The sequence below is a fragment of the Aotus nancymaae genome, unplaced genomic scaffold (assembly GCF_030222135.1).
Source record: "Aotus nancymaae isolate 86718 unplaced genomic scaffold, 86718_ANA_hifiasm-v0.15.2.pri h1tg000009l, whole genome shotgun sequence".
NCBI classification, from domain to species: Eukaryota; Metazoa; Chordata; class Mammalia; order Primates; family Aotidae; genus Aotus; species Aotus nancymaae.
In genome coordinates this window covers 21,124,695-21,132,680 of record NW_026988420.1, presented here as the reverse complement: position 1 = coordinate 21,132,680, position 7,986 = coordinate 21,124,695, and positions in this window count along the sequence as shown.

Below are 7,986 nucleotides of genomic sequence, written 5' to 3'. Positions count from 1 at the left end.
TAACACACTGGGGCCTGTTGCTGGGGGACAGTGCGGGGAGTGATAGCAGGGGGTGGGGAAGTTGGGGAGGGGTAAGATTGGGAGAAATATCTAATGTAGCTGATGGACGGGATAGATGCAGCAAACCACCACAGCATGTGTATACCTGTGTAACAATCCTACACAATCTGCACATGTACCTCAGAACTTAAAGTATAATTTTTAAAAAGGGAATAATCATTAAAAGAATAGAGGTATTAGATTGAACTATATGAAATTGATGATATCTGACTAATTTTGACCCACATATGAATGTCACATAGTTCCACCTAATACAGTAGATAACTTTGAAACCAGAAAAGGTGAAATGGAGAAAAAAAAAATCCAATCAGTAGAAGGCAGGAAAGGTCATGGGAGAGGCATAAAGGAAACACATGGTAAATGCTCCAAAAGGAGATGAGAGAAATAAATGGAGGACTAAACCTTCAAGTTAGAAGACAAAGTCACAGGTGAGATAAAGCTAACTTTTTAAATGTGCTAACTATAAGAACCACACTCACAACATATTGATCCAAACTTTTATAATAAAAGGATGAAAAAAGTAATTATGAATAAATTTTGAGCATAGCTATAGCTATATTATTATATCTCAACTGTACAGTTAAAAAAGTAAGCACTAAGTTAAAAAAAGTACTGTTGGGAAAAAAGATAGTGAGTATATAATGATATCAAAAAAACTTCACTAAGGAATTCACCAAAAAGATATAAAAAGGGAACTTGCATGCCTCAACAATTAGCTTTTAAATTGCTAAAAAGCAAAAATTGGAACAAGAAAATAAGGAAATATGAACAAATTCCTAATTATAGTGGGAGGTGATAGTATATATGTCCCAGAAATTGATATATAAGAAAAGTTAAGAAGAAGTTAATTAAGGATATAGAACATATGCATAATTCAAGTAAAACCTTGATACAATGTATACATATGAGTGTCACTGTGCAAACATATAGAGTACTTGACATCCCCAGCAAGCGGGCACAGACTCATTCCAAGCACTTCATGTCATAGCCTTGTTTAATTGATAGCGCCTGTTAGGGAAGTGATGTTTTTATTGCCATTTATAGATTATGACATGGTGGGCTAAGTATGACAGTGAGAATTCCAGAAAGAACGAGAATGAACAAGGATTACTGGAAGAGCTTCTCAATATCACTGCTCATCAGGGAAATGCAAAATCACATATGAAGTTAGAAGCCTGGCTATAGCAAGCCTTGATAAGGACAGGGGACATGCAAACTGTTGCTGGCTGTGGGGGTCAGTGTGCATGGCCTGACTGGAAGGGCAGTTGGGAGATACTCAGAAAAGTTGAAGATGCACTTGCATTACTATCCAGAAACTCCACTTTTTAGGTACCCATTCTAGAGAGATTGTCATTCAAATGCACCTGGAAGAAATGTAGGAGGATGTTTGTTGCCACACTATTTGTGACTAAAAACAAGAAAAGCAAAAATGTTGCCATTGGTAAGGCTCTGATACTTACACTTAACTTCAATTCATAAAATGAAATTTTTCAGCCCGGATAAATACCAAAGATATAATGTTGACCATATGAAATAAAGCAAGGTACAAAAGTGATGGCAGCAGCCACTCCAGATAGCCTGCAACTGCCATCGTGCTGGCTGCAGCAGGGAGGTACAGCCAGGGCTGCATGCTCCATGGAGTCTCTGGGAGCCAGGGACAAGCGCAATCCCTGCCCCTTCTGAGTTGGGGCAGGAGCGCCTGGGTGCTGCTGACCGGTGAAAAATAAAATAAAAATTATACAAGAATCAAAAGAATCAGAACACCAGCATATAGCAAATAACAATAGGCAAAGGACTTGAACAGACACTTTATAAAATAGATATCCAGATGGTCAAGAAACGTACGAAGAGGCATTAGGCAACATCACAGGGTCAGCATGGAAATGCGAATGTTTTGAAACATGGGGATGTGATGTGCAGCCTGGACTAAGCTTCCTGGTTCCTAGGCTTGCCTCCCCTCCCTCAGGCTCACTTCTTTCTTCCTGTGCTTGGATTCCCCTAAGGTGAAGTCGCAGGGGAGGAGGTCCTACATGGGGGCATTGAAGCCTGGTCTGATCAGGTAGGGTCTGCCCTCCACCTTGGGGGTGGAGGTAGCTAGTGAAACTTGAAGAGGCTGAGGCAGCTTGCAGAGGGTTCCCACAAGAAAGCTTCATGTGCTCTAACATCACTTACTGTAACCCATAGGCTGAGTTGACTGTGGTCTGGGTCCCTTCCAGGGCACCAAGAATATCCCCCATAGACTCAGAAAAGAATCCGGTCTCCTCCAGGGTGGGGAGATCATCAACAGCCTGACTCCTCAAGGAGTCCCGCTTCCATGTAAGCAGCTGGTTCTGACAGAATGTGTTCTCTTTCTGGGTCCACAAGGGGGCGTAATTTTAAGGGCAAGAAATTCCCAGCGCCATGCCCCCCCATCCCATGCCTCTCCATCTGGGAGACTTAACGGTTTCTGTTTTAATTTTCGGGGACACGGGAAAGGATCAAAAAGTCAATCACTCCAGAGGAAGTTTAAGGGAACTCCGTTCATTGGCCAGGGGGCTTGGAGAAGGTGGGCATTCCTCCCAGGTTAAAAGTCCCTGTCTCCCTCATCTGGGCGGATTTTCCCCTTTGGGTCCCTTTCACTCTCGTGGAAGCTACTTTTCCTCTCCTGGATTCCATACTTAGGTCCCCTTCCACACACTCTCTGTGGAAGCTTTCTTTCTTCTTCTCCTTTTTCTCTTTCTCTACCTAAATAAATCACTTTCTGCAAACACTTTTTGGGTTTGGTATTTACCAGCGCGCACCGGCTATGATCTCTGCTATTCTTGAGAGAACGAGAGACCAAGAGCCTGGAGCCCACTGGGAAGCAAGCTGAGCACTCCCCTGCACCCCAAAACCCACCATCAGTTCTACCCAAAGGACTGTCCTGCACTGAGGTCCCACCAGCCCAGGACCTGCTAACACACCTACCTGCACCCACACCTGAAGCTGGTCGCACATATGGCGCAAGACAACTAGCTCCACAAACACATCAGGATTTCCAAGGGAGAAGCAGGATTTCCAAGGGTGGGGAAACAAAGAAAATCAGGTCTTGTTTAGCAACGAGTTGGAGGGATGAGGGCAGGGAACTTACAGGATGGGTCAGGAGAGTCCCAGGAAGCCTGAGGGATATTGGAAGATGGAGCAGAACTCAGAAAAATAACCAGTCACACCGCAATGGCAGCAGGCCAAGGGTAATTTGTGCTCTGAGGTTTCAGTAAGCTATCACTTTAAATCCTCAAAATGGCCCTATCACTCCTGATAACAGGGAGAAAACTGAGGTTCAGAAAGGTTCATTCACATGTTAGGTAAATGCTGACTGTTACGCTAAGGGCCAGGTGAGGCACCTGATGCTGGGGATACAACTGTGAATCCCGTGGAACTGGACCCTGCTCCTGCTCAACATCAAGAAATAATGGCCCAGGGTGAGTGTATGCCCAGAGGGGTGAGAGGGAGTTGCTAAGGAGCACTTAGGGGCCACCTGCTCACCTATCTACATGCACATGGGGTCACAGAAGCCACACAAGGGTAGCGTTGCCCAAGTCAAGGTCCAGGCAGGTCAGCAAGGCAAAAACAACTTCCAGGCAGAGGGAGCTGCATGTGGGAGTTCCTAGAAAAGTGCTACTTGGGGGCTGGGGCAGGAGAGTAGGAGCAAGTTATAATACTTGGAACAGCAATGAGTCAGCTAGAAGATTTCGTTTCCCTTCCCCCCTTGCAGCAGGTGTGACTGAAGCAATATTGTTAGTTTGGGTAAATACTCAGGGTTTGTCCTCTCACACCAAGAAAATTAAGGACACACACACACACACACACACACACACACGGAGTGAGTTTAGGAATGGAGTTATAATAGGCAGAAGAAAAAGAAACGGCAACAGCTCTCTTTCTTGCAAAAGATAGGGGCATCTGAAAGAGAAAACTGGCCTGCAACAGCCTGCACCAGATTTTATATGCAGGCTTGAGGAGGCAGTGTCTGATTTACGTAGAGCACACAGATGGGTTGTACCAGGTGCGACATTTACACAGTGTGCTGGGAAGGCTGGCCACCCCACCCTAATCTTATTATGTAAATGGGCTTTCCACTTAGCCGAAGCCATGTGTTCCGCTTCATACTGTACACATGGCTGGCAAAGAGAAGAGAAGATGGAGCTACATTTTTTAACATTTCTACTCCCAGGTAGCACAACTGTTTCCTATTGGCACAACTGCCTGCATTCGCCTGTGCAAGCTTCCAGAGTGCTATGTCTGCAGCCCGATTTTACAGGCTGCTCTTTGTTAGAAAAGAAAATTTGGGGGCTGCTTTTCATTAAAAGGAAGCCTTTCATTAAAAGGAAACCTTACCCTCAATATCTGCCTAAATAATTTCTTAACTCTTAGATCATGACCATGTAACAGTTTGGGCTATTGAGCCAGAAGGGAAAGAGTACAAGAGGTAGACTTCCAGGAAGGCTGTTCTAAAGGTGATGACTCAGGGGTTACTTTTATGTTTTTTGATTTTTCTTCCTCCACTTCCTGCTTCTCTGAACTAGGGCATAATGTCTGGAGCTCCAGCAGCTATTGTGGACTGTGAGGTGATTTTAAGTCTGGAAGCCACACCTTAAAATGCAGCACCAAGACGAAAGACCCTAAAGCTACATAGAAGACCTAGACTACAAACCAGCAAGCTTCTTCCACGTGAAAGAGAAATAAGTTTAGGTTTTGTTTCAGCCAGTGTTACCTTTGTTTTCTGTTATGAGCCACTGTGATCTCACTTATGCCCCATTCCTCCTCCCAATGTTCTGGACTCATTACTAGCATTCTACACTCACAGTCCAATAGTGGGGCAAGGCTGTGACACCATTTTAAACTCAAAAATAATGAAATAATTCTCTGCTGCTGGGGTATATGCTTTTCAAATAAACTTTCAAAGTGTACTCTTGAAATCAAATTGTTAAAATAAAATTGAGTCTTAAAATTCTAGTTTTTGATTCTCAAAATCCAAAGCCCCAAAGTACATTATGGAGAGAACGTTTTGCTTCAGAGAATAGGCATAAAAAGATCTTTAACCGTCTGGGCAGTACTCCTACACTTGCAGGACAAGGTAACATCCTGTGAGCTAGAGGGAGGGAGGGAGTCAGGGAGAGAGTTGGAGTGTTGGATCTGGACAGAGACTCCTGAGAGGGGCCCGGGACTTGCCCTTCCAGCCCAGAGTGGGTGGAATTGGGAGGGAAATGACAGAGCAAAGAAAAGCAGAACAATGGGTTATGAGCTAGAATCCTGCCATCTCTGAGTAAAGAGTTGAGGTAAATGGATTTGGGGGCATCTTGGAAAAGGAGTCTGAAGTAGACAGGGGGACCCCATCCAACTGAAGTCAGGAGGGTCATCCAAGTACTCCTGGAAAGACTCGAGTCATCTGAAAGAAGATCAGAGGACCCAGTGTGACATGAGCAGAAGGAAAAAGATCTCTCAGCAGTGAATCTAGAAGGCCAATGTCTTCCTAAGACTGGAAGAGCCTCTTGATGCCTACGTCTTGGCAAGCCCTTCCAAGAATGTGGGTGACCTCCCCGCAAAGAAAAAGGAGTGCAGGAGCACTGAGCTAGCAGTGAAGCCATGAACTGGCCAAGTTTATCACAAACTATGATCAAATCATGAAATGACTGAGCGTCATCTTGAAATGACTAGAAAATCCTTTCCCACACTGCGTGCAAGGTGGGCCGCCTGTGTGGCAGATGTGGCACTCTGGCCCTCAGGTGGCAGGAGTGGAGCCCATGCTAGGAACCTGAAAACCAACCGAGGGGGCAGGGCCAAAGGAGGGGTCTGCTATGAGCTGAGGTTGGACACACAGACAGGCCACACACAGCCCAAGCCAAGCCAAAAGAGGAAGGCTGGAATAGGGAGAATACCTGCAGAACTTACACACTTCTAACGTGAGTTCCTACAAATTAATAAGCAAAAGATATAAAACCCAACAGAAAATTGTGTAAAAATTATATATTAGCAATGAACAGAAAAGAATTAAAAAAGTGGTCAAAAAATCCATACAAAGATACTGAGAAAATTCAAATTAGAACAACAATGAGATAACATTTCTATCCAAGAGATTGGAAAATATTATAGAGTCCTAGCATTTATTGCTGGGGAGACAGTGGGTGGAAGAGGTGCCCTTATCACTGCTTGTTGTAATTGGCATTGATGCCACCTAATTTGAATACAGTTTCTTAGTATATATTAAAATAAAATATCACTCAATCCAACAGTCCCATTATTGGGTATATACCCAAAGGGACATACATCATTCAATTGTAAAGGCACATGCAGGAGTATGTTCATTGCAGCACTATTCACAATAGCAAAGACATGGAAACAGCTGAAATGCCCAGCAATGCATGAAATACTATGCAGACATGACAAAAAACGAGATCATGTCTTTTGCAGGAACACAGATGAAGCTGGAGGCCATTATCCTTGACAAACTAACACAGAAACAGAAAACCAAATACCACATGTTCTCACTTATAAGTGGAAGCTACATGATGAGCATACATGGACACATAGAATGGAACAACACACACTGGAGCCTGATTTAACTTAAAAGTTAAATCAAAAGGTAAATTTAAAAAAATGTGGCCATACTGATTGGTGAAGGAATCTCACTCCGAGAATTTATTTCACAAAGTTTTTTTTTTATATATAAAAAGGCCAGGTGTGGTGGTTTACACCTATAATCCCAGCACTTCCAGAGGCCAAGGCAAGAAGATTGCTTGAGCTCATGAGTTCAATACCAGCCTGTACAACAGGACAAAAACCATTCTCTACAGGTTTGGTGACTCAAACCTGTAATTCCAGCTCTTTGGGAGGCTGAGGTGGGTGCATCACTTGAGGTCAGGAGTTCAAGACCAGGCTGGACAGCATGATGAAACTCCATCTCTACTAAAAATATAAAATTAGCCAGACATGGTGGGCTAACTGTGGTCCTAGCTACTTGAGAGGCTGAGGCACGAGAATCACTTCAACCCGGGAGGTGGAGGTTGCAGTGAGCTGAGATCACTATACTACAGCCTTGGTGAGAGTGAGACTCTGTCTCGAAAAAAACCTCAGAAATTACCAAGGGGTCTTGGTGCCTGCCTGTAGGCCCAGCTACTTAGGAGGCTGATATGGGAGGATCGCCTGAGCTCAGGAAGTGGAGGCTGCAGTGTGAGCTGTGATTACACCACTGCACTCCAGCTTGGGTGACAGAATGAGATCCTGTCTTACTCTATACACAAATGTTTAATGATGTATTTTGGTGGTAGAAACACCCTGGAAGCAGTCTTTAAGACAGGTATACAGCAAGAAGATAGTGACACATGTGCTTAAGATGACTGCCAGGGTGCTTTCAGGCTCATGCATGACAGACCCTGATGGCAAGCCAAGCAGCAGCTCCCACTGCACAGTACTTATTGGGATCCATGCTATCCTTCAATACTAAGTCGCTCCTGCCCAATTTGGAGGGGCATGGGCTCCACAGAGGCACTAGTCCTGACCACACCTGTGTTACCTGCCTGGACCCTATAGTCACTTCAGCATGACCCCTGGCAGATGGCACGCCAGATGTTTGTGAAATCAAGCCACCAATGATGCTTTCAATGTATATGTTTGTTTCTATAGACTTGTGTGATTATGGGGAAACAACAGGAATGGAGAACAGAGATGGTAGACATTCTTTTTCTACCTTTTTTTTTTCTTGTTTTGGTAGGCACATTTTATATTTGTAATTTGTGAAATTTTAGTAAAAGAACTGTAGTACAAAATATGTTAAACAGAAGGATTTATTTAAAAGAAAAAAACCTTTGATGAAAAACATTCTCTTTGTTTTACTTGGACATTTTCTCTCACAAATGAGTGAAAACCAGCTAAGCAAAGCCTACTTAATAAAATACAAAATCCAATTTG